This window comes from Mesoplodon mirus (assembly GCF_964341445.2).
Source record: "Mesoplodon mirus genome assembly, chromosome: 6".
Classification (NCBI taxonomy): Eukaryota; Metazoa; Chordata; class Mammalia; order Artiodactyla; family Ziphiidae; genus Mesoplodon; species Mesoplodon mirus.
The window spans coordinates 59,685,721-59,713,462 of NC_138982.1; the positions used below are offsets into that span (position 1 = coordinate 59,685,721).

Here is a 27,742-nt window from a genome sequence, read left to right on the forward strand (position 1 = left end):
TTTAAAGGGAAAAATTACTGTGTTTTCCCAAACAAAAAAATTGAGTGAGCAGAGTGGCACTGTTTCACATTTCACAAATTACTTTAGTATCTGGCTCAACAGCAGAGAGCTGGATTCTCATCTATAAAATCAACTGTGATATCACACATGTAGCTTTTGGAAAATCCACTGTACATTCATGAGAGTTTGAGAGTAAAAAAGAGGTTTATAACTTCATAGCATAATTACAATCAAATAGTTGTGTTATGCAATCATAGAAAAGTTTCCTAACAAAACCATTTACATTAAACAATAGGATGGGAAGATGAGCACAATTAACGTTCTGGTCTATTATACAGAAAATGGGATTAGCACTGTAGCTGGATTTGCTGAGCCTCACAAGTGAAGAAAGCCTCTGGGAGAAATAATGTATTGAGCCTTGTCCAGGGATTTTACGTACCTTTTATCTAATCCTTAAACAATCATGAAGGGCAGATATTATTTTTTTGCATGAGGAAATGCTCAGGGGTTAACAAGCTCATTTCCCTAGGATGTGTGACTGCTAAGTGTTGAAGCTTGAAGTTCAACCTCAGGTTTGATTTCAAAGCTCTTCAGTAAGCCACAATTATGGCTCAACTCACAACTGGAAATGTAGAAAGGGATCCAATTTATGTATGTGAAAGAGCTTTCCGAATAAGAGTGACTGTGTAGATTACTGGCACCCAAAGGATCCCATGAGAGCCCCTTCAGTGTTCTTCCCCTGCTACAGGGAATAAACAGGATGTGTTCCAGACAGTACAGCTCAAGACAGTGGGACCTCTGTCAATCTGGGTCCTTGAGTGACTGTGTGGGTCAGTGGAGCAAAGCCCCAGGTGATTCAGAATGGATGTACAGTGTAAGCAAGAAATAAAGTTTGTTGTATCAAGCTGGAAGGGTTTTGTGATTATATGTTACAGCCTATCCTGACGCATAAAATTCCTTATAATTCTCTGTACCCTTAATATTTTTTTAAGAATTAGCATGTATTATTTATATTATCAGAATTTATAAATCTACAGTAGAAAAAAGAACTTTGAAAAGCAGCAAGGCAAATATAAGAAACCAGCAAAATCAAAATTCAGTTTTAATTTCCACTACATTAATTTGCTTTTGCACTGTATCATTCTGAGATTCTTATATTTGCCTGTATTGGAAAATAAGGTCTTGATTCAGTGACCTGAATTTCCGCCTTAAGAAAAAGAAGAGTAAGGGAATTCCCTCATAGTCCAGTGGTTATGACTCCATGCTTTCACTGCTGAGGGCCTGGGTTCAATACCTGTCAGGGAACTAAGATCCCACAAGCTGCGTGGTGCGGCCAAAAAAAAAAAAAAAAGAAAAAAGAAAAAGAAGAGTAAATTAAACCCCAAAGTAAGCTAAAGGAAGGAGATAATAAAGAACAGAAAACAATGAAATTTTAAAAACAAACAGAAATAACAAAAAAATTGAACCAAAAGCTGGTTCTTTCTAAAAACCAATAAAATTGTAAACCTCCAACCAAACTGAGAAAGAACTTAGCAAAATTAGGAGAGAGAGGACCTCAGCACAGATCCTATAAACATTACAAAGATAACAGGGGATTATTAAGAATAATTTTATTCTGGGACTTCCCTGGTGGTGCAGTGGTTAATAATCCGCCTGCCAATGCAGGGGACATGGGTTCGAGCCCTGGTCCGGGAAGATCCCACATGCCGTGGAGCAACTAAGCCCGTGTGCCACAACTACTGAGCCTGTGCTCTAGAGCCCGCGAGCCACAACTACTGAGCCCCCGTGCCACAACTACTGAAGCCCGTGCAGCTGTTACAGCCCGTGCTCTGCAAAAAGAGAAGCCACTGCAATGAGAAGCCTGTGCACCACAATGAAGAGTAGCCCCCACTCGCTCCAACTAGAGAAAGCCCGCCCGCAACAACAAAGACCCGATGCAGCCAAAAATAAATAAATATTTTTTAAAAAGAAGAATTTTATTCCAGTAAATGAGACAACTGTGATGACACACAAATTTCTGGAAAGACATGGACTACCAAAACTCAAACAAAAAGATTCCTAAAAATCCCTATTAAAGAAATTGATTTTGTACTTAAAAACCTTCCCACAAAGAAAATTCTAGGCTCAGATGTCTTCACTGATGTATTCTGCCCAACATTTAAGGAAGAAATACCAAGATTAAAGAGAACAGAAGAGAGAAACACATTCCAACTCATTTTACAAGACCAGAATTAGCCTTGTAACAAAACCAAAGACATTTCAAGAAAACTAAATTACAAAGCATCATCCCTCAAGAATATAGAGTCAGGAACTTCCCTGGTGGCTCAGTGATTAAGAATCTGCCTGCCAATGCAGGGGACACGGGTTCGGGCCCTGGTCCAGGAAGATCCCACATGCCAAGGAGCAAAGAAGCCCGTGTGCTAAAACTGCTGAGCCTGCGCTCTGGAGCCCGCAGACCACAACTACTGAGGCCCGCGCGCCTGGAGCCCGTGCTCCACAACAAGAGAAGCCACCGCAATGAGAAGCCCGCACACTGCAACAGAGAGTAGCTCCCGCTCACCACAACTAGAGAAAGCCCGTGTGCAGCAACAAAGACCGAACGCAGCCAAAAAAAAAAAAAGAATATAGAGGCAAAAATCCTTAATGAAAAAATTAAATTCATTAATATATGAAAATAATAATATAACCTAATACATCACAGTTTATGCAATCTTGGTTTAACATTAGAAAATCAATGTACTTCATCGTGTTAACAGAATAAAGGAGAAAAACTATATGATCATCTGAACAGATGTAGAAAAAGAATTTAACAAAATCCAACATGATAAAAACTCTCATGAAAACAAATAATAGAAGGGAACTTCCCAACCAGATAAAAAGCATCTATGAAAAACCCACATTTAAGCTCAAATGCTGAAAGAGTGGGCTTTTTCCTCCTAAAATCAGGAACAATGCAAGGATGTCCACCCTCCAACCCTCCTCAACATTTTATTAGAGGTCCTAGCCAGTGCAGTAAGTCATTAACAAGAAATAAAAAGCATGTAGACTGTAAAGAAAGAAGTAAAGCTGTCTTTAATCATGGGTGACATGATCATGTACTTAGAAAGTCTGCAACAAGAGCTACAAAAGGTAACAAGTGAATTTAGCAAGGTTGCAGGTTAATTTTTTTAAAATTGTATTTCCATATACCAGTGATAAATAATTGGAAAATGAAATAACATTTGCCATAGCATCAAAACTATGGAACATTTAGGGATAAATTTGACAAAGCACAGGCAAGTACAGTATTCGGAATATTTTAAACATTGCAGAAATGGCACTTGTGTTTGCTTTTCTGTAATTCGTGGACAAAGACTTACAGACAGATGCAAAAATAAATCCTCCTTTGCAACCCAGAACTCATTCTTCAGTATGAGTTTTGATACAGAAGAAGGAACATGATACCTAAAACAGGTTCAAGTGATGGGGGTATTTATACACATAAAGGTTGCTTCCAGGACTATAAAACTGATAATTTAAAAGCATAAGATATGAGGGAAATTATCAGCTATACTGATTTAATACTCTAATTTTAATGTTGACATGAAACAAAGATGACTTCTTTTTTAAGGCTTGTATCTTGATAACACAGTGTCCGGACTTTAAAAAGGTACTGGCATAAAGGAAACACTCCCATTTACCATTGCAACAAAAAGAATAAAATACCTAGGAATAAACCTACCTAAGGAGACAAAAGACCTGTATGCAGAAAACTATAAGACACTGATGAAAGAAATTAAAGATGATACAAACAGATAGATATACCATGTTCTTGGATTGGAAGAATCAACATTGTGAAAACGACTCTACTACCCAAAGCAATCTACAGATTCAGTGCAATCCCTATCAAACTACCAATGGCATTTTTCACAGAACTAGAACAAAAAATTTCAAAATTTGTATGGTAACACAAAAGACTCTGAATAGCCAAAACAATCTTAAGAAAGAAAAAGAAACCTGGAGGACTCAGGCTCCCTGACTTCAGACTATATTACAAAGCTACAGTAATCAAGACAGTATGGTACTGGCACAAAAACAGAAATATAGATCAATGGAACAGGATAGAAAGCCCAGAGATAAACCCACGCACCTATGGTCACCTTATCTTTGATAAAGGAGGCAAGAATATACAATGGAAAAAAGATAGCCTCTTCAATAAGTGGTGCTGGGAAAACTGGACAACTACATGTAAAAGAATGAAATTGGAAAACTCCCTAACACCATACACAAAAATAAACTCAAAATGGATTAAAGACCTAAATGTAAGGCCAGACACTATCAAACTCTTAGAGGAATACACAGGCAGAACACTCTATGACATAAATCACAGCAAGATCCTTTTTGACCCACCTCCTAAAGAAATAGAAATAAAAGCAAAAATAAACAAAGTGACCTAATGAAACTTAAAAGGTTTTGCACAGCAAAGGAAACCATAAACAAGATGAAAAGACAACCCTCAGAATGGGACAAAATATTTGCAAACGAAGCAACTGACAAAGGATTAATCTCCAAAATATACAAGCAGCTCATGCAGCTCAATATCAAAAAAACAAACAACCCAATCCAAAAATGGGCAGAAGACCTAAATAGACATTTCTCCAAAGAAGATATACAGATTGCTAATAAACACATGAAAGGATTCTCAACATAACTAATCATTAGAGAAATGCAAATCAAAACTACAGTGAGGTATCACCTCACACTGGTCACAATGGCCATCATCAAAAAATCTAGAAACAATAAATGCTGGAGACGGTGTGGAGAAAAGGGAACCCTCCTACACTGTTGGTGGGAATGTAAATTGATACAGCCACTATGGAGAACAGTATGGAGGTTCCTTAAGAAACTAAAAATAGAACTACCATACGACCCAGCAATCCCATTACCAGGCATATACCCTGAGAAAACCATAATTCAGAAAGAGACATCCACCACAATGTTCATTGCAGCACTATTTACAATAGCCAGGACATGGAAGCAACCTAAGTGTCCATCAACAGATGAATGGGTAAGGAAGATGTGGCACATATATACAGTGGAATATTACTCAGCCATAAAAAGAAACAAAATTGAGTTATTTGTAGTGAGGTGGATGGACCCAGAGTCTGTCATACAGAGTGAAGTAAGTCAGAAAGTGAAAAACAAATACCATATGCTAACACATATATATGGAATCTAAAAAAAAAGAAAAGTTTCTGAAGAACTGGGGGCAGGACAGGAATAAAGACACAGACATAGAGAATGGACTTGAGGACACGGAGAGGCGGAAGGGTAGGCTGGGACAAAGTGAGAGTGGCATGGACATATATACACTACTAAGTGTAAAATAGCTAGTGGGAAGCAGCCGCATGGCACAGGGAGATCCGCATGGTGCTTTGTGCCCACCTAGAGGGGTGGGATAGGGAGGGTGGGAGGGAGAGGCAAGAGAAATGGGGATATACGTATATGTACAGCTGATTCACTTTGTTATACAGCAGAAACTAACACAGAAACTAATTAGCAGAAACTAATTGCTTTACTAATTGTAAAGCAATTATACTCCAATAAAGATATTAAAAAAAAAAAAAGGTACTGGCATAGCCCAATGATATGTACTGTTCTAGGGTGTGATAGCTTAGGAGTAATCTGATTTCAACCTAATGCATGTTTAGAGGGTGTCTAAAATTCAGAACCAGTCAGAGCCGTCTCCTCTGACCTGAAACATGGTCCTAAAGTAAATTGCTTGAAGAAATTGGATCCCAAAGATTACAGGTGGGGAATTTTTAAAGTGTGGCCATATTCTATGGGAGATCAAAGAAGGTGACCTAGAAGAATTGTGGACTGACTGACATGACAACTGTGGACTGAGCAAAAGTTCTTTTTGAAAAGGCTATCTTATCTTGAAGATTATTACTCAAACCTTGGAGGAACTAAGTGACTGGCAGTGGAAGGAATCAGAACATGTGAAATTCCTTAAAAATGTATTGACCTAAATAAGTACTGCAAAAAAAAAAAAAAAAAAAAGAACAGGTAGTGTACGTTCACCAACTTTGTTGTTCTTAAAAATTATTTTGGCTCTGCTGGGTCCTTTACATTTCCATATAAATTGTACAATCAGCTTGCCAATTTCAACAGAAAAAACTGGCTGAGTCTTAACAATCCATCATATATGTCTCCATGGATTTAGATCTTCTTTAATTTCTGTTTTATTAAATATTTTATTTATTTATTTGTAAGTGTAAAGGATTTTTTTTTTTTTTTTTTTTTTTTTTTTTTGTGGTACATGGGCCTCTCACCACTGCAGCCTCTCCCGTTGCAGAGCACAGGCTCCGGATGCGCAGGCCCAGCGGCCACGGCCCACGGGCCCAGCCGCTCTGCGGCATGCAGGATCCTCCCGGACCAGGGCACGAACCCGTGTCCCCCGCATCGGCAGGCGGACTCCCAACCACTGCGCCACCAGGGAAGCCCACACTACCTGATTTTAAGACTTGCTATAGGGCTTCCCTGGTGGCGCAGTGGTTGGGAGTCCGCCTGCCGATTCAGGGGACACGGGTTTGAGCCCTGGTCCGGGAAGATCCCACATGCCATGGAGTAACTAAGCCCGTGTGCCACAACTACTGAGCCTGCGCTCTTGAGCCCGTGAGCCGCAACTACTGAAGCCCGTGTGCCACAACTACTGAAGCCTGCATGCCTAGAGCCTGTGCTCCACAACAAGAGAAGCCATTGCAATGAAAAGTCTTTGCACAACAACGAAGAGTAGCCCCTGCTCGCCGCAACTACAGAAAGCCAGCGCACAGCAACGGAAGACCCAATGCAGCCAAAAATAAATAAATAAATTTATTTAAAAAAAAAAAAGACTTGCTATAAAGGTATAGAAATAAAGAGGGGGTATTAGCATAAGGATAGTCCTATAAATCAATCGAACAGAAGAGAATCCAGAAGTAGACCCACATACTTATGGTCAATTGATTCTCAACAAAAGTACAAGGTAATTAATGGAGGAAAGGATAGTCTTTTCTAAAAATGGTGCTGGAAACCATATATCCATATGGGAAAAATTAACCTTAACCCTTACCTCACACCATACACAAAGTAAACTCAAAATGGATCAGAAGGCTAAATGTAAAAGTGAAACAAATTTTTAGAAGAAAACAGGAGGAAATCATTGTGGTCCTAGGTAGGTATATTAGTTCCCTAGGGCTGCCATAACAAATTACCACTGGGTAGTCAAAACAAAAAAATTAATTTTCTCACAGTTCTGGAGGCCAGAAATCTGAAATCAAGGTCTCAACAGAGCCATGCTCCCTTTGAAGGCTCTAGAGGAGCATCCTTCCTTGCTTTTTCCAGCTTCTGGAGGCTCCTGGCATTCCTTGGCTTGTGACAGCGTAACACCTATCTCTGCCTCCATCTTTACATAGACTTCTCCCTTGTGTGTGTCTGTGTGTGTCCTCTCCTCTTTTTGTAAGAACCTAAATCACTGGATTTAGGGCCCACCCTATTCTGTTATTACCTTCATTACATCTGCAAAAACTTATTTCCAAATAAGTCACATTCCAGATAGACAAGAATTTTGGGGGGACACTAGGCACCCACTATAGTGGGCATAGCTTTCTCAGGATGTGCACGTGTGCTCGTGCACATACACAAGTTGATAAACTGGACTTTGTTAAACAGCAAATACTTACTTCTCTTTGAAAGCATAGTTAAAAAAACGAAAAGGCAAGCTACAGACTGGGAGAAGATATTCACAATAAATATCTTACCAATGACTAGGTCTCAGAACATGAATGGACTCTTACAACTCTAAGACTTAGCCCATTAAAAAAATGGGCAGAAAATTTGAAGAGACACGTTGGGGAAATGAAAACCACAATGAGATACTGCTGCAACACCCACTAGAAGAGCTAAAATCTAAAAGACTGACAATACATGTGTTGACAAGGAAGGAGAACAACCTGACATTGCTTAAACTGTTTGAGACAATGTTAACATTCAATTACCATTTTATCCAGTAATCCTACTCCTAGGTATTTACCCAAGAAAAATGAAGGCATATATCCACAAAAAGACTTGTACACAAATGTGTGGCAGCTTGATTTACCATGGCTACTAACCCCATATATCCACCAACAGGAGAATGGAGAAATAAACTGTAATATATCCATATGGTGGAATACTTTTCAGCAATAAAAAGGAATACACGCTACACAGGGATAAATTGAAAAAACACACTGAACGAAAGCATCCTGACACAAAAATGTACAGACTGTATGATGCCAATTATGTGGAATTCTAGAACAGAGAACTAATCTGTAGGGCCAGACAGACCATCAGTGGAAACCTAGGGCCAGGATGGGGCAGAAGCACCAGGGAACTGTTTGTAGATGAAAATGTTCTAAAAAAAAAAAAAAAAAAGTTCTTTATTTGGATTGGGGTGGTGGTTCAACAAGTTTCTATACATCTTTCAAAGTTCAAACAGAACGTGGAAATGGATGTTTTATTAATTAAGTTTTATATATTATTTATTTATTTATTTTTGGCTACATTGGGTCTTTGTTGCTGCGCGCAGGCTTTCTCTAGTTGTGGTGAGCGGGGGCCACTCTTCATTGTGGGCTTCTCACTGGGGTGGCTTCTCTTGTTGCAGAGCACGGGGTCTAGGCGTATGGGCTTCAGTAGTTGTGGCACATGGGCTCAGCAGTTGTGGCTCATGGGCTCTAGAGCGCAGGCTTAGTAGTTGTGGCGCACGGGCTTAGTTGCTCCGCAGCATGTGAGATCTTCCCGGACCAGGGCTTAAACCCGTGTCCCCTGCATTGGCAGGCGGATTCTTAACCACTGCGCCACCATGGAAGCCCTATTAATTTATTTTTAAGGTTGTTCATCTCATAATATTGCATTTAAAAGTAAAAACCTGGAATTACTTTAAATATCCAGCAATAGGAAATTGGCTACATAAATTATGATACAACTTCCAATGAAACTGCTTCTTTTCTTTCCAACAAAACAGAAGCAGGAACATAAGCATCACCTAGGAGCTTGTTATAAATACAGAATCTCAGGCTCCAACTTGGACCTAATGAATCAATCTGCATTTTCAATAAAATCTTCAGATGAATCACATATACTGATAATAGACTGAAGAATGCCAGCAATGGAGAAAACACAGTGGCAATCTAATTTACACGTCAGGGCCCTCAAAAGGCTCAGGAATTGTTGGCCCAGGTAACTTTGAAAAGGGATGCAAAGATGGGGCTAAAAACAAGAGGATTAGCTGCAAATGAAATAAACAGATCCCAGATCCCTTCCACGACTCAGTGCAACACGTAACTCTCTCTCCCCAGCTATGGAATAAGAATGGAGGTCTTCTCCTCTGGCAAGGGTAAAAGAGAGAGTCTCTAGAGTGTGGCCAAGATTTGAGGATGAAGGGGTACCATACTGAAAATGGAGGCTGAGTAAAACTACACATATTAAAAGCTTCTCAGCTTCTCAGCTCTCCAGCCTTATATCCCCACCTGGATTTCAGGAATACCATTATCACAAAAGATAAAGATCCAAAAATCCTTCTCGAGGGATCAGCCCAAGAAGAAATATCTAAAGACAGTGAAATTGAGTCTTCTCTAAGGAAACATCCCAGATGCCCTACTCATATGCATGACTAGACATCCACAGAGCCCCAGACATTCGAAGAAAATCTCTACAATGAAAAGTCAAACCCAAAAGCAGAAAAAAGAACTTTGAGGAAAGAGACACAGTGCTAGAGGAAAACATTATTCAGAAACTCATTGTTTTCAGGGAGAAAGTATTGCATCCATGAAACAAGAGGAGGAGGCTATTTAAAACAACAATCACAGAAATCACCCTTGGAAAATAAAAGTCTGACGGCGGAAATGATAAGCTGAACTGAAGAGTTAGAAAATAAAGTTCAGGAAATTTCCCAGAAAATGTAGAACAAGAAGATAAAGGATAATAAAATAGAGAACAAATTTAGCAGGTGCAATATCTGAATAATAGGAGTCACAGAAAGAGAATAAACTGGAGGGGAAGACATCAAGGAAGAAGAGGATGAACATTTTCTAGAACTGAAGGTTTCTCAAGATTGAAAACCTTCCACCTTGATGGAAGAAAACAGATACACCAGAAATTTCAAAACAGTGATAACAAAGAGAAGAGATAACCAGTTTCCCAAGAGAAAACAACAACAGGAAGTTTTATACAAAGAATTAAGGGATGGAATGGATATCTTGAAAACCAATAAATTAAAGGAAAAAAATAAAGCATTTACCCTGCCATATATGAGATGTACCACTTGGTAACCAAGTAGTAGATGAGGGGAAGCATCTTTTTAAAGGGCGTTCCAACTTATAAATGAAAAATAAGTTGTAGACCTGGAATTCCACCCATGAATTAACAGATGTAGGCATTAAGCACCTATGGCTCTGATCTTCACAACAGGAGAGTAACCAGATATTTTGTGCCTCCTATAGGCTGAACCTGAGTCTGATCAAATCTCTGGATCCAGCTGCCAATTTGCAAGAAAGGCAGAGGACACAAAACTGGAAACAATCCAGATTTCTATCAACGAGTCAATGGATAAACAAAAGAGTGGTATATCCATGCAACGGAACACTACTCAGCAGTAAAAAGGAGGAACTATCAATACATGCAACAACACAGATGAGTCTCAAAATAACTATGCTGAGTGAGAGGCCAGGCAAAAACCAGAATGCACGCTGCATGCTTCCATTTATATAAAATCTTAGAAGATACGAACTCAGAATGACAGAAAGCAAATAATCAATTGCTGAGAAGATAGGGAGGGGTAAGAGGGAGAAATTACAAAGGGGCACAGGGAGCTTTGGGGTGATAAACGTGTTTACTCTCCTGATGCTGGTGGTGTTTTCATTGGTGTAGACATATAGCAAAAGGTATCAAATTGTACACATTAAATATGTGCAGTTTATTGTATGTCAGTTATACTTCAATAAAGCTGTTTTTAAACAAGGAAATAAATACAGAGGGACATACTGAGCTGCACCATGAGTGTGCAATCAGCAAAAGTCACAGTGGAAAACTCTAAAGGTCAAGTGGTCCAGTTCTTCAACAGAAGGAATGGAGAAGCAATCCATAGATTAAAAGAGAGACTTGAAAGACATCTCAAATACTTTTTAGAGAAAGGGTAAGACTAAACTAAAGTCTCCAGGGACACACACTTGGGTGATAAAACTATTTTTTAGAAATGCAAGAAAGGGGGCTTCCCTGGTGGCGCAGTGGCCTCCTGCCAATGCAGGGGACACAGGTTCAAGTCCTGGTCCGGGAAGATCCCACACACCGCGGAGCAACGAAGCCTGCAAGCCACAACTACTGAGCCCATGCGCCACAACTCCTGAAGCCCACGCGCCTAGAGCCCGTGCTCCACAATAAGAGAAGCCACTGAGGGCTTCCCTGGTGGTGCAGTGGTTTGAGAGTCCACCTGCCAATGCAGGGGACATGGGTTCGTGCCCCGGTCCAGGAAGATCCCACATGCCACAGAGCAGCTGAGTCCCGTGAGCCATGGCCGCTGAGCCTGCGCGTCCGGAGCCTGTGCTCCGCAACGGGAGAGGCCACAACAGTGAGAGGCCCACGTACCGCAAAAAAAACCCCGAAAAAAACAGATACTCAGAAAAGCCCCATTTCCATTCTTATCCCTCCACCCATATCCACCCAACCCTTATCACTTGTTTCTGGTTTATAGGTACTAAGCACTTTCTGGAAAAATGATTTGTGGAGGTGTATCCTCTGGAATAATTACTATAAACGGGACTGCTAGGTCAAAGGGTAAACACTTATATACTTTTGTCAGATATTGCCAAATTCTCCTCCATAGGGACTGCTGACCATTCTTTTTTTTTTTTTTTTTTTTTGCGGTTCGCGGGCCTCTCACTGTTGTGGCCTCTTCTGTTGCGGAGCACAGGCTCACGTGCCCAGCCACTCCGCGGCATGTGGGATCTTCCCGGACCGGGGCACGAACCCGTGTCCCCTGCATCGGCAGGCGGACTCTCAACACCTGCCCCACCAGGGAAGCCCTGCTGACCATTCTTGAATGATGGTTTAACTAGTATTAAATTCTAAGTTGAAGGTATGTACTCTTTTGTATTCTAAATGTTATTGTTAATGAGAAATCTGTTGTCAACTGCTGTTTCTTAGAGGTATGGCAGAAACAGTTAGTGGTTTTCAAAATCTGTGCTCTCTTCTCTTCCTGAAGCCCACAGGGGACCTATATTTCCCAGTCTCCCTTGCAGTGAGGTATGGTCACATGACTGACTTCTAGCCAATGGGGTGTGAGCAGACATGATAGTAGCCCTTTCTGGGCAAAGCTCATTCTGCCTTCCTACGGGCAACCAGAGCAACTCTGCAGGACACATGGTGAAGGCAGCCGGGCTACCATCAGCCGGGTCCCTGAGTATAGAGGGACCCCCAATGACCTGAAATATCCACCCAGGACTGTTATATGAAAGCAATAAACTTGTACTAAATTTGAGCCACTGTATTTTTTACCTATTTTTACAGCATTTTAGCCTATCCTACTTAATACAAAATACTTCTAATTGCTTCTTTTTCATATCCCTCCCATCTTGCTGCATTTATGTCCCTGCTTCTATTTCAAAATTTTTATCCACTGTAAGCCTTCACTGTATCTTTTGCCTGCTTCTCAGCCTCCCAAAAGTATCCTTAGCCAGAGCACTGACTTATGAGATGCGGTACTCTGCACATACTCATATTATAGTCATTGATGGCTCAACTACCTCGTGATTCACCACGGCCCAGGGGCTTGTTCTGCCAGACTAGGCACAAAGCCAATCATTCTCCAATCTGAACTTCCTGCTTACAAAATTAGCCTTCATTTGACATTGTCCAGTTTGTTAAGTACCTAATTTATCCAGGTTATTTTGACTTCTGTTTCCAGTATTTCTGGCACACAAACAAATATATACACAATACATCAGTAGTCATAAAGTTTATTTAATGGGACTGGGTCCCAGATTGACCTCTGAAGGGTTAACTGGTAAGCGCTATCCTGCACCAGCACCATATCCTTGATGTCTCTGGCCTTCCCACCATCTGACTGTGGTATCATATAAGCTAAACTATGTCTCCCTGGGTTGTTGCTGATTATGTTATTCATAATTAAATCAACAGCATGAGAAAGTCAAGACATATGTGCCCTGTTTCCTCCAGATCCTTAAAATGTTCTTGAAAAAATTAGGTTACATTGATGAGATTTGGTTTTCCATACAGCTATCATTAATTTTTACCCAATGCCCTAGGTTCACTTATAAATTAATATTCTGGTGATGTATATTTTCACATATCCCTCCCTCACAATGTGACTGTATCTTATTTATTGCAAATTCCACACATATATATTCATCTCTTCATCATTTTGGTGGGAACACACAGATTAATACAAGTACAGTGTTCAGAATTAAGGAGAAAGGAGTTCCATACCTTGTATTAATTGCTTTTGCCACCAAATTTTAAGAAAGATAGCAATAAATAGGAATATACCTAAAGAAGTCAATACATAGGGGAAAGGGATTCATAAGAGTAATAGTTAAAGGGTTACCAGATTGGGAATTGTTCAAAAGGAGGACATGTTAGTTTGGGAGCTAGTGTTTGCACCACCACCAGAAATGTCCCAATACATATGGGACAACTGCTTAGTAAACATGTTTATAGAGGTTTAGTCCTCAAAGGACATTTGAACTAGAGACTGCTTCCTAGTTCTCAATGATTATCATCAACTTTAGTCCTGCTCTCAAGCAAAGGAAGGGGTTTAAGCATACAGTGATCTGGAAAGTACCAATCAGAAACCCCTGCTCAATGAGACCTCACTGGCAGTCCCAAGCTACTGAACATGGCTCCTGGGATGACTCAACAATCAGAGAGATGACGATGCTGCTGAAGTTCAGTTGTCCATAGTTTCTAAAACTATGGCTCTGTTGGTCATTGCTGAGAAAGTGAACCAGGCCAATCACCTAAGGGAGATCCTTTTTACAACTTCACACAACCTGGGATAGCCTCCCCAATCAACCAGGGTCAAGCTGTCCTATAAGTCATCAACAACAGCATTCCAGACCTATACCAGCTTATACTACTACCATAAACACCTGTTTTTTCCATTCTCTCAGGATTCAGAAAATATAACATACACATCTCCTTATATTGATTAATTTCATTATTTTTATTAAAGTGTAGTTGATTTACAATATTATATTGCTTTCAGGTGTATGGCACAGTGATTCAGTATTTTTACAGATTATTCTCCATTAAAAGTTATTACAAGACAATGGCTATAATTCCCAGTGCTATCAATATATCCTTGTTGCTTATCTATTTTATACATAGTAGTTTGTGTCTCTTAATACCATACCCCTATCTTGCCCCTCCCTCCTTCCCTCTCCCTTCTGGTAACCACTAGTTTGTTTTTTTTAATCTGTGAATATGTTTCTGTTTTGGTGTATACATTTGTTTGTTTTATTTTTTAGATTCCACATATACATCATATCATATAGTATTTGTCTTTCTCTGACTTATTTCACTAAGCACCTTATTTCACTAGGTCCATCCACATTGCTGCAAATGGCAGAATTTCATTCTTTTTTATGGCTGAGTAATATTCCATTGTATACATATACCATATCTTCTTTATCCATTCATCTGCTGATGGATACTTGGGTTGCTTCCATATCTTGGCTATTGTAAATAGTGCTGCTATGAACACTGGGTTGCATGTATCTTTTTGAATTCACCTTTTTGTTTTTTTCAGATATAAACCCAGGAGTGGAACTGCTGGATCACAGTAGTTCTACTTTTAGTTTTTTGAGGAACCTCCATACTTTTATCCATAGTGGTGGCACCAACTTACATTCCCACCAAAAGTGTACAAGGGTTCCCTTTTCTCCACACCCTTGCCAACATTTGTTATTTGTGTTCTTTTTGATGATAGCCATTCTGCCAGGTGTGAGGTGATATCTCATTGTGGTTTTGATTTGCATTTCTGTAAAAATTAGTGATGTTGAGCCATCTGTATGTCTTCTTTGGAAAAATTTCTATTCAAGTGTTCTGCCCATTTTTGATTGGGTTTGATTGTTTGGTTTTGGATATTGAGTTGTATGAGCTCTTTATTTTGGATATTAACCCCTTGTCAGCCATATCATTCGCAAATACTTTCTCCCATTCAGTAAGTTGTCTTTTTGTTTTGTGGATGGTTTCCTTTGCTGTGCAAAAGCTTTTAGGTTTAATTAGGTCCCATTTGTTTGTTTCTGCTTTTATTCCTTTGCCTTAGGAGACAGATCCAAAAAAAGTATTTCTACAGTTTATATCAAAGAATGTTCTGCCAACATTCTCTTTTAGGAGTTTTACGGTTTCAGGTCTTACATTTAGGTCTTTAATCCATTTTAAGTTTATTTTTGTATATGGTAAGAGGAAATATTCTAATCTCATTGTTTTACATGTAGCTGTCCAGTTTTCCCAGCACCACTTATTGAAGAGACTGTCTTTTCTCCATTGTATATTCTTGCCTACTTTGTCATAGATTAATTGACCATAGGTGTGTGGGTTTATTTCTGGGCTTTCTATTCTGTTCCATTAATCTATGTGTCTGTTTTTGTGCCAGTACCATGCTGTTTTGATTACTGTAACTTTGTAGTATAGTCTGAAGTCTGGGAGGGTGATAGCTGCACCCCAAATCATCTGAAATTCCTTTTAAGTCATTGATTTCTCCAGTGTTTAGACCAAGGACCACAGACTTCTTAGTCCCCCAGGATTTTCAGGTCAATGAACAATTGGGACATAGGTAACAAATATACAGATTTTTTTGAGAATTTTTTTTTGAGAAATATTACTGGACACTTAAATGGAAGGACTTTGTCATATCCATAAGTTAGGTCTCCCAAGCTCAGAAAATAGGAAGTAAGACCTTTTAAGGTCAAAATCTCATTGTGTACAGTTCTGTTATTTTCATACTGATTTTTTTAGGCATGAGATGAACAGCAGAAGTTTCAGAGATTAAGAGAAGTTTTGGGGGACAGGTAGGCCCCTTAAGTCAAATAATTCTACCTAAATATATATGGTGCTTTTTAGTTTATAAAGTATTTTATGGAGATTATCAGATTCAAACTGTCTAAATCATGCTCCTGAACCTACATTCAATGAATCATGCCAAGATGTTCGAGTGTTAGAAGTAGTAACGGTGGTCTTTTCCCTAATTTGACATGATGAAAAAGTGCCAAAAGATGAAAAAGAGACACATTCACATGAACAGAATAAAGGAAAACAAACCAGATGATCATCTTGAGAAATGCAGAAAAAGACTTTTGACAAAATTCAACATCCATTCATGATAAAAACCTCTCAGCAAAGTAGGAATCGAGGGAAATTTCCTCAACCTGATAAAGGACATCTATAAAAAAATCTACAGCTATCATCATACTTAACTGTGAAAAACTGACCACTTTTCCCTTAAAGGAACAAGGCAAGGAAAAAAAAAAGGCAGAGATTAGAAAGAATAAAGTAAAACTCTTTGCAGATGATGTTTATACATACAGAAAATGCTAAGGCATCTATCCAAAACTTACTGGAGTTACTAAGTTACTTTAGTAAGGTTGCAGATCAATTTTTTAAATTGCATATATATATGTGTATATATATATATATATATATACACATATATATATGTATGTGTGTATATATATATAGCATATATATAAAACAAAATTTGAAAATGTAAAAATTGCCATTTACAGTAGACTTTAAAATGTAAAATACATAAGAATAAATCTTTTAAAATGTGTACAAATCATCAGGGACTTCCCTGGTGGTTCAGTGGGTAAGATTCCGCACTTCCAATGCAGGGGGCCCAGGTTCAATCTCTGGTCAGGGAACTAGATCCCACATACATGCTGCAACTAAGAAGCCTGCATGTCGCAACTAAGAGTCCGCATGCTGCAACTAAGAGTCCGCACACCACAACTAAGACCTGGAGCAGCCAAAATAAGTAAATAAATAATTTTTTTTAAATGTACAAATCATCAATGCTAAAAGCTATAAAACACTGCTGAGAAGACAACAACAACACTGCTGAGAGAAACTAAAGACCTAAATAAGTGGCAAGATATACCATGTCTACGGAAGATTAATATTGTTAAGATGACAATGCTCTCTAGACTGGTAGATTCACTGTTGTCCCGATCAAAATCCAACCAGGCTTTTTGGTAGAAACTGATAAGTTGATTCTAAAGTGTACATGAAAAATGCAAAAGATTCACTTTGCTGTACAGCAGAAACTAACACAACATTGTAAAGCAACTATACTCCAATAAAAATTAATTTTAAAAAAAGAAAGAAAATGCAAAGGGCCAGAATAGTTGAAAATTTTTGAAAAAGAACAAAGTTGAAGGGCTTACACTACCTGATTTCAAAACTGATAAACTACCGAACTGAAGATAGTGTGGTACTAGCTGAAGAACAGACAAACAGAACAGAGTAGAGAGTTCCAACAGTCCACTTGATTTACAAGAAAGTACCAAGGCAATTCAGTGGAGGAAAGGAAAGTCTTTTCAATAAATGGTGCTGCACTAAATGGATAACTGTATGAAAAAGAAGGAGCTCAATCCCATCTCACACCATACTCACAAATTAATTCAGGATTGGTCACAGGCCTAAATGTAAAAGCTAAGACTAAAGCATCTAGAAGGATAACAAAGAAGAAAATCTTTGCAACCTTGGGGTAGGTAAAGAATTATTAAGCAAAACACAAAAGCACTAACCATAAAAGAAAAAATTATAAAGTAGACTCATTAAAATTAAAATCTTCTGCTTATAAGAATATGAAAAAGCAAGAGATATACTGGGGGAAAATATTCACTACACATATATCTAACAAACGATTTGTGCTCAGACTATCAGACCATCTATCTATCTATCTATCTACCTACCTACCTACCTACCTACTTAACTACCTTCCTACCTATCTATCTATAATGCCTACAAATCAATAGTAAAAAGACAAACAACTCAGGGCTTCCCTGGTGACGCAGTGGTTGAGAGTCCGCCTGCCAATGCAGGGGACACGGGTTTGTGCCCGGGTCTGGGAAAATCCCACATGCCGCAGAGCAGCTGGACCCGTGAGCCATGGCCGCTGAGCCTGCTGAGCCTGCACATCCAGAGCCTGTGCTCTGCAATGGGAGAGGCCACAACAGTCAGAGGCCCGTGTACCACAAAAAAAAAAAAAAAAAAAAAAAAGACAACTCAAAACCAAAATGGGCAATATACTTGAAAGACAGTTCAAAAGGAAAATGAACAAATGGTCAACAGCATGTGAAAAGGTGCTCAACATCATTAGTCATCAGGAAAAAGCTAATTAAAAGCACATAGCCTTACAATTTCACATCCATCAGGATGGCTACAAGTAAAAAGACGAATACCAAGTATTGGGAAAGACATAGGAGTATAAAATGGTACAACCCCTTGGAAAAGTCTGGCATTTAAACATACATCTATCCTATGATCCAGTACTTCCACTCCTAGGTATTTACGCAGGAGAAATTAAAATACATGTCCACAAAAAGACCTGTATGATAACACCAAATGCTAGTGAGCTTGTGGAGCAATAGGAACTCTCACTGCTAGTGGAAATACAAAATGGTACAGCCACTTGGGAAGACAGTTAGATTGGCGGTTTCTTACAAAATTAAACATATTCTTATCATATGATTCAGCAATCGCCCTCCTTGGTATTTACCCATAGGAGTTTAAAACTTATATCCACACAAAAACCTATACACAAGTCTTTATAACAGCTTTATTGATAATTGTCAAAAGTTGGAAGCAACCAAGATGTCCTTCAGAAAGTGACTGGATGAACTGTGATTATTTAGCATTAAAGAAAAAAAAAAGCTATCAAGCCATGAAAAGACATGGAGGAACCTTAAAAAATGCATTTACAAGGTGAAAGAAGCCAATCTGAAAAAGCTATATACTGTATGATCCAACTATATGACACTCTGGAAAAGGCAAAACTATGGAGACAGTAAAAAGATGAGTAGTTGACAAGGGTTAGAGGGGAGGAAGGGATGAACAGGCAGAGCACAGAGGATTTTTAGTATTACTCTGTATGCTACTGTAATGGTGAATACATGTTACTATACATTTGTCCAAACCCACAGAATGTACACCACCAAGAGAGAACTGTAATGTAAACTATGGACTTTGGGTGATTATGATGCGTCAATGTAGGGTCAATGACTATAACAAATGTGTCACTGATTGGGGATGCTGATAATAGGGGAGGCTATGCATACGTGGACACAGGAAATATATGAGAAATCTCTTTGGGAAATCGTACCTTCTGCTCAATTTTGTTGTGATCTAAAATTGCTGTAAAAGATAAAGTCTATTAAAAAAAAAAAGCTTGTACACAGTTAGGAAATATTTCTTAGATATGTAATTAGAAGTGCAAACCATAAAAGAAAAGAAATTGATATCTTAGACTTCATCAAAATTTAAAACTTTTTTCTTTAAAAGGTGCCATTAAGAAAATAAAAAGATAAGTCAAAGATTCATAGAAAATATTTGCATGTCATATATCTAATAAAGCCCTTGCCTCTAGAATTTAAAAAAATATTTGAATATTTTACTTCAAGTATTTTTATTTGAATATTTTAAAGAATATTAAAAATTTTTTGAAACTCCATATGACGATGGTGACAACCCAATTTAAAAAATGGGCAAAAGATTTAACTAGATATTTCAGCAAAGCAGATATACGAATGACTAATAATAATAAGCAAATGGAAAGGTGCTAATCATCATTAGTCATTAGGGAAATGTAAATTTAAACTGTAATAAGGGAATTCCCTGGTGGTCCAGTGGTTAGGACTCCGAGCTTCCACTGCAGGGGTCACAGGTTCAATCCCCGGTCAGGGAACTAATCCCGAAAGTGGTGTGGCCAAAAAAAAAAAAAACCCAAACAAAAAAACACATAAATTGTAATAAGATACACTCATACAGCCATTAGGATGGCTATAATAGCCTGCCGATGCAGGGGATACGGGTACGTGCCCCGGTCCGGGAGGATCCCATATGCCGTGGAGCGGCTGGGCCCGTGAGCCATGGCCGCTGAGCCTGCGTATCCGGAGCCTGTGCTCCACAACGGGAGAGGCCACAACAGTGAGAGGCCCGCGTACCGCAAAAAAAAAAAAAAAAAAAAAAAAAAAAAAAAAAATTTAAACATAAACTTACTATATAATCTGGTAATTACACTCCTAAGAATCTACCCAAGAGAAATAAAAATATAGGCCCACACACACCTGTACATGAATGTGCACAGAAATATTATTTATAACAGCCAAAAACCAGAAACAATTCAAATGTCCATCAACTAGCGAAGAAATAAATGAAATGTGGTTACATCTGTAAAACTGAACTATTCATCAATACAAAGGAACAAGCTACTGATACATGCTGCAAATGGATGAACTTCAAAAACATTATGCTAAGTGAAAGAAGCTAGACACAAAAAACTACATATTCTAGGATTCCATTTATAGGAAATATCCAGAAAAGGCAAGAGACAGGAAGTAGGTCAATGGCTGCCTGGGCTTAGGAGTGGGGACTTAAGCTGGCATGAGGGAACTTCGGGGGTGACAGAAATGTTCAAAAATTAGATTGTGGTGATGGCTGTACAAATCTATAAAAATCATAGAATCGTACACTTACAATGGGTGGATTTTATGGCATGTAAATTGCACCTCAAGAAAACTGTGTTTTTAAAAAAGGACTTGTAAAAGAATGTTCACAGCAGTTTCCTTCATAAAAGCCCCAAACTGAAAACCACCCAAATGGTCTTCCAGGCAGAATGGACAAATTAATGGTGGTATAATCAAAGAGTGGAATATTAGCTATTAATAAAAAAGAACAAACTACTGAAATACACAACATGCATGAATCTCAAAAACATGTTGACAAAAGAAGCCACTTTTGTTTTCCTATTGTATACTGTATTCCATTCATAAAAGAGTCTGTTGTTTGCTGTAGACAACCTCTGAATCGATCATCACACTTATTTCCAGAAAGTATGGTGTGTGTGTGTGTCTATTTGGAAGTCATAACATGTCAAATAGTTAATATAAATGAATGGCTAATGATTTAATATTCAGTTTAAAATGTTTTAATTATGTCATGTGATACACACAAATATATCTAATATATGTATGTTATTTAACATAATCAAACTCATTTATTCTGTGCATATTCATTCACTCATTTACTCCAAACATATCTATAGAGGACGAAAAATATATTCCTGGCATCCAAGTTCAAACTATGACTCAATCACAAATACAATGTTGATATTTCACTTCTTCTTCATGACAGAATCTGAGTGTACCTTTCAGAATACAGTTTATTTAACATGAGTTTCCTGGTCTGCTCCTGGGAGGAAAAAGTGTTACGAACCTAACAGTCACAGACTTATGAAGCAAAAACAAGTTTGGTGCCAGTCGGCAACAGCAGATTCAGGACTAGTAAGTGAGGCTGTCATTTCAGGCCTCCACGAACTCCCCGTCCTGCCTGCGCCTGCCACTGGAAGGCAAGCTAAAACGTGCAGACACACCCTGAAGGAAGCTGCTGCCTGGTCAGTGGACTCAGGACTCAGGCCAGGAGGAAGAAATGCCACCATCACAGGCAGCTACCCACCCTTCGGGTAACTTCCCTCCCACTCGCCAACCCCCTTGGGAGTCACACCTCAGAATCTGCTCTAAGCTGGGCCTTGACGTGTGTGATGATGAACAAGGCGTGATTGCTGCTCCCCAGAGAATCTGTCTACAGACCACACTACCCAGTGCCCGGGAGGGTATCTGTCAGGGTACTTCCTGTACTCCTCCTGCATTTTAAAGAGTGTTTAGAATGTTCATGCTTTTTGATCCAGCATCTCCACTCCAGGAATTCATCATAAGGGAATAATCAGAGTTGAAGGAAGTAATTACGGCCTGAGCAGCTCACTTCAGCATACTTATAATGGCCTACAGAACACTCTCCCACCCCAAAAGGATCAGAACAGTTTAAATGCCTCACAATAAGGAAGTAGTCAAATGATTTATGACAGTCATAAGATGGACTACTATCTGTAGCCATGAAAGACAAGCTCTTCAGAAAGATTAAAGGACGAGAAAATGCTGACAGTACAATGTAAGATGACAGAATTGAGATAAAAGCTGTATGTATCAGGGTTTCTCACGGGGGGAGATACTGTAATGGAATTCCTCAGGCCTTCCAGAGGTTCTAGTGATCCCTGAGAATCCGTGTGACCGAGAGGCGTGAGCTGTTATCCTCAGACAGTCTAACGGTAGGGGATGGGAGGCTGAAAACCAGTGGTACATACAGTATTATTCCCATATTGGGTAAACCCGAAAAATGAATGAATATACACAGATCAGAGGTAATTAATGCCAGGCCACCTGTGATTGCTAAGGTCATGGCCTTGTAGACCAATACTTCTCAAGCTTCAATGTGGATCTTCGTAAAAGCTGGATTCTGATTCACTGTGTCTGGGGTGGGCCTGAGTTCTGCACTTGTAACAAGCTCCCGTTGCTGCTGGTCTGCAGGACACACAGGATTAGCAGGCAGCAGAGGCCAGGATACCAATGGGAAATGGAAGGGGCTGTGGAGGGAAAGCCCTGCAGAACAGTCAGAAGGGAGCAGCTCTGTTGGCTGTTAGCTGGGGTGGGGAGGGCCATGGAGGCTGTTCCGCATCTCACTGGAACACCTGGCTGGGAGCGGCGGAGGAGAAAAAAAGGAGGAGAAAGGCAACAGTTCCATGAAGGCCCGGACCCGGGCGGGAGGAGGAGGGAGCCCAGCAGCCCAGTGCCCCACCTCCCCCTGAGCCCCGCTGGCACCTCCGTGAATGGGTCTGGGCAGGAGCTGTCAACCGGGCGACCTCTGCCTCGGCTGCTGGCAGGGGACTCGGGGGGGGGACGGGCTACCCCTCCGTTCAGCCTCCCTGGACACAAGGGATGCTTTCAGCTTCCCGAGAACACCTCAGCTCTCAATCTCCCCCTTCCCCTCCCCAGACGTCATCACTGCCTATGACTCCTTAAGGGCATAAGGAGTACGAACACAGGTTACCTTCTCCGATAACGTAGAACGCACAGCCCACTCGTCTGTTCCCACTTCTGGGCTCACCTCTGGCCTGAACCTCAGTTCACCTGTGTACCTCTCCTGACAGACAGCAATAGGCAAGAGAAACAAATGCAAACAAATAAGCCCGCACCACTGGTCAAAGATCAAATTGATAGACCTTTTTTTTTTTTTTTTTTTTTTTTGTGGTACGCGGGCCTCTCACTGTTGTGGCCTCTCCCATTGCGGAGCACAGGATCCGGACGCGCAGGCTCAGCGGCCATGGCTCACGGGCCCAGCCGCTCCGCGGCATGTGGGATCTTCCCGGACCGGGGCACGAACCCGGGTCCCCTGCATCGGCAGGCGGACTCTCAACCACTGCGCCACCAGGGAAGCCCTTTTAAAACTACAAAATGCTCTGCCAGTACAGGTGAACAGCACCTCTATTATTTCTCCAAGTTAAAAGTAAACCCCCTGGGGTACCTGGTCTTTGATTTCGCCACTAAAGGGCAGGTCGGACACAGTACTTCACGGGGCCTGGGTCAGGACTTCGTATTTGTTAGCTGCTCCCAGCATTCCCGTGAGGAGGGCACGTCCGCAGCTGGCAGAAGAGGCGCCGGAGAGGACTCAGGTGGCCCGAGCCCCGCCGCCGCCGAGGCAGAGGCATCTGCCCCATCTACGCAGTCCGCTGCTCCCCCACCAGGGGCCGGTGGGGGGACCCATCTCCTTTCCAGAGGCACAGCGCATTTTAATGCCCAGACCACAGGGCCACAGCCCCAGTTCCCGGCCCCATTCTGGTCATCAGTTCCAAAGCCGCTGCTCCGCCAAACCCCCTGCTGACATCTGTCACGGAGGACATTTCCTCAGGCCACGAGGCAGGCCAGGCGGCCTCTGAAAACAGGGAGGTCAGAGCTGGAAAGCGTGTCTACCCTGCAGCCTGCCTTCTAACATTCTCGGGGGGAAACCCCCCGAATAAAGGCCAAAGCGAAGGAAGGCAGGGCTCCAGCGACAGCGATAGCCAAGGCTCAGGGAACCCCTACTCCACGCCGGGCCCTCCACGCGCCGCTTCACCCTCGCAGCCCTGTGAGGTAGGTGTGATCAGTACTTCCATTTTACACAGAGAAAACTGAAGGGCAGAGTGGTTAGTAAAATAGGTCAAGGTCACACAGCGAGGTGGTGGGAGAACCAGGAAGACATCAGCCACCTGGCGAGTCCACACTCGGGGGCGCCACGCTTCACCTGTGTTTGCTGAGGCCGGTCATCAACCTAGTCTCATTGCAGGCCGTCTGTTTGACCAGGAAGTAGTAATCACCTACCTGAGAACACGCCCACACACCTGAACCCCAGAGCACCCCAGAAAGGCTCCGATCAACCCGCCGGCCTGGCACTTAGGAAAGCCCTCGGCCTCCAATGTCCTTCTTCCAACCACACAAGGCAGCCCGCCTGCAGCGCCCCCCGTCCACGTTTCTTCTCACACTGGGGTACGCACACACCTAGACTGACAGCTCTAGTGACAAAGGTCTCAAAACAACACCTGGCGTTTCCTCAAAACCGCACGGCCAGGTTCCATCTGTACTTCCTCCTCAGCACCGCTGCCTCACCGTGCCCACACCTCCACACGGCAGCCGCGAGCACTCAGAACTCAGGGAGAGGAAACAAAGATCTAAACAGCAGCCTCCCCTGCGACGAAACGCCACATACAGACAGAGGCGGGAACATCGGTCCCACGACCCTTGAGTACAAGTTTCAAGATGAGGAATCAGGCCACTCTTGGACTTGCACCCCAGAAACCTCTCAAAGGCTGGACTAGGGCCCCTCAGTTCCTCCTGCCTGCGGAGCTTTCCGACGGGGCCATGCCTCAGTGGTGTGTAGGACAGATGTGTCACCAGCTGGAGAGGGGTGGGCAGAGGACGGGGAGGGGAGTACCTTCTGGGCCCCTCAGAGCAGAGAGCCAGGGCACAATCTCAGGATCCCTCTGGATCCCAAAGTCAGGCTGCTTAAAGACGGAGGGCTTCTTGGTGGCCCACCCCTACAGGACACCCTGGGGAACCCGCCAGGTGCACAAAACCCATCTTCCCACTCACAAAGAGTCAGTGGTTTGGGGTTTGGGAGGCCCTCCTTTTCTCTGCTGCAGCGTGCCCACACATGTACTCCATTTTTATTGTATTGCAGGGATAGTAAGCTCTAAAGTTCTATGTAAATGAGTAACACAGACGGGGTGTGAGAAAAATGATGACATACCTTGTATTTTCTGTCATAGAATCACTGCAGAGTAAACACAAGAGGCTTCATTCTCTCAAAGGAATATGCTGTTTCCCGTTTTCTTGGGACAAGAGCCCTCAAGCTCTCTTGGGTTATTCCATTTTGGGTAGATGCACACGTAGGAAGACCTCTTACTGTAAGAAACAACGGTGCAAGTGCGATGGTCCCCGGGCTCAAGGATGGGGACCACATAGGGAGGGGTGGAGACCAGGGGGAAATGGAGTACACTACCCTCCTCTAGAGAGAAGGCTGCTCCAGTACCGCCTTCAGGAATTCTTGGGGGGCAGAATATTTGAAATCTCCCATAGTCAACATTGGCTCAGCTTTGTTTTTGATTTTCCCAAACTGCGCTGGCCTGATAAAACATCCTTGTCGGCTGGATGTGGCACATGGCCCCAGTTTGTAACCAGGGCAGCTGAGTGTGGCAAAAAGATAGCTTGCCTAAACTAACTAAAGAACTCTTGGGTATGGTAGCTCTGCTGTCTGCTAGAGTTTGGACCAGCACAGAGGCTGGAAATAACGTAAACTCTAAGGTCCAACGGATCTGAATTTGAATCCTGGCTCTATTTTTACCAGCTGCCAGACCTCAAGTGAACTACGAACCTCTCTTAGCTACAATTTCAGCCACAAAATGGGTTGAAAATACCCAATTTAGAGAGCTTTGTGAGAATGAAAAACATGTGTGTGAAGATGACGAACTCTTAATGAATGTTAAATTTCCTTCCCCCATATCTCCAAAGAAACCACCTGGCAAGCCTTCGCTTCTTTAGATTTTCAAATTTCTCATCTGCTAAAAACTAAAATAATCCTCCAGCACCGCTGCTGAATTTCACAGGATGGGATGAAGTGATGTAGATGAGAGCAGAGTGCTTACAAATTAAAGAGGATTATTGACTGGATTGCCAACACCCTTTCCTCTCATTTCTAGGCCAACAAAGCAGTATGTAATTTGCTTTTCTAATGTGTTTATACCCTTCCATAACATGATGTGGGAGAAGATAGTGTCACATTTGTGGTAATTCCTTAAAATGGCGATTTAACAATCAACTCTCCAGAGCCCGCCCCAATCTACCATCCTCTCACAGAGGAGAGCAAACGTGAGGTCACTGCCTGTTCACTTAAGAGCCTGGCAAGTTTCTTTTCTCTCTCCATGTTCTTGTCTCAGAGAACTGAGGTAGAAAACAAAGTCACTTAACAGTTGCATATTTCTTTGATTCACACAAAGAAAACTGTCACAAGCCAAACAATTTCACTTAAGTACCATCATGAATTCACTATGATATTTTCCAACAGTAAGGGGATTTTGTTGGTTCTCTCATTTTCCCATGCACTACGAGGAAACTGGGACATGCTCTGGCATTTCCTCAACTGAATCTGACTTAAAGCGTCTTTACAACTTCTTTTATTCTAGTGAATCTACACGGGCAAGGTCTAGGCTGAGGAGATTCATCTAACACTTCAACTTTTAGCTATCACTGATATAATTTACTTGACTTGTTTTCTCTTAAAAGCAAGGAGGGGGCTTCCCTGGTGACGCAGTGGTTGAGAGTCCGCCTGCCGATGCAGGGGACGCGGGTTCGTGCCCCGGTCCGGGAAGATCCCACATGCCTCGGAGCGGCTGGGCCCGTGAGCCGTGGCCGCTGAGCCTGCGCGTCCGGAGCCTGTGCTCCGCAGCGGGAGAGGCCACAACAGTGAGAGGCCCGCGTACCGCAAAAAAAAAAAAAAAAAAAGTAAGGAGGCATTAAAATCAGTTCCACGGTATCTACTAAGAAATGTGGGTTTATCTTTCGGGACTATGCCTCCATTTCAGGCATGATGGAATGAGTAGTAATTATATGATAAATCCAGAGGGGGCAAAAATAAGCAAGTTGGATGAATATATAGATATAACTTCCCGCGTCCCTCCTCTTGAAAGCAGGGTTCTTGGAAAAGAATGCACAGAAATTTCAGGAGCCAGTTCTTTGCTAAATATTTACACTGCATGATACCTGAAGCAAACAAGCTGAGGACAGGAAACAGGCCACACACACAGATAAGATCTCTCTCGGGTAATAAGTAGAGCTCCACTCACCTTGTGATTCGTTTTCATAATGTTGACTTTGTATGGATGTATACAGTGCTTCCAAAAGTGTACACAAAACCTAAGTGTGTACGGGAGTGTTCACTACCCTGAGCTCTGTTTTTTGATGAGCATAACTTAGAAAGGATTTGGGCAGTTCAGAAAAATTGCTAACACATTTTACACAACCTATCCATTTGGAGACAACTCAACCCCTATGCTCGCTAATACCCTTTGTATAAAAAAAAGCTG

General features: G+C 41.4%; 1 protein-coding gene across 2 annotated transcripts in view; it reads right to left on the reverse strand.

Annotated features, from left to right (window-relative positions):
* Window positions 1-25,857, reverse strand: part of GPR160 (G protein-coupled receptor 160) — a 32,507-nt gene extending 6,650 nt beyond the window's left edge. Inside the window, exons 1-2 of one of the 2 annotated variants that reach the window (XM_082624230.1) lie at window positions 23,653-24,048; window positions 23,179-23,271 (exon numbers count right to left, since the gene is read on the reverse strand). The gene's annotated coding sequence lies outside the window, so the exon portion shown is untranslated. Of the gene's footprint in view, window positions 1-23,178; window positions 23,272-23,652; window positions 24,049-25,410 lie in introns of those variants that run through there. The other variant, XM_082624231.1, reaches the window with a different exon arrangement.
* Between the last annotated feature and the right edge of the window lie 1,885 nt (window positions 25,858-27,742).